At 37.0% G+C, this 427-nt stretch overlaps 1 protein-coding gene across 1 annotated transcript in view; it reads left to right on the forward strand.

Moving 5' to 3' along the window:
- Positions 1 to 427, forward strand: part of LOC107567289 (piezo-type mechanosensitive ion channel component 2) — a 156073-nt gene that overhangs the window by 2976 nt on the left and 152670 nt on the right.

The following is a 427-nucleotide window of genomic DNA, read 5'->3' on the forward strand; positions in this document are numbered from 1 at the left end:
GCGTTTCTCCCCTGTCGGGTCTACTTCGTCAGTACATGTGTCATTCCTTGCTCTTGTGTTGGACTACCCCAGTGTTTCATGAAAGAAAAAGACAGTGTAAGCGTGACACTATGTACACAAACTATATTTGCTACTTTTTAAATGCGTGAGCTCCTCTTTAATAAATATTACGCATCTTCTTTTTAAGCACTTTTACAGTTGAATGAGCCAAGGGATTTAATGCAGGGTGTAATGATCTAACAAAATCCAAATTTTGATATCCAATATATTTTCAAAAAACCCTTAAAGTTTCTATGAGACAATACATTATATATCACCCCGTATCATGGCCATTCCAATAACGGAGTGTTTACATTAAGTGTAAATAACCAGCCTTTTTGACATAGGCTATTTACACTAATTACGCTCACCAATGTCTGGTTGGGCC

Source organism: Sinocyclocheilus grahami, unplaced genomic scaffold (assembly GCF_001515645.1).
Source record: "Sinocyclocheilus grahami isolate Dianchi unplaced genomic scaffold, SAMN03320097.WGS_v1.1 scaffold1142.1, whole genome shotgun sequence".
Lineage (NCBI taxonomy): Eukaryota > Metazoa > Chordata > Actinopteri > Cypriniformes > Cyprinidae > Sinocyclocheilus > Sinocyclocheilus grahami.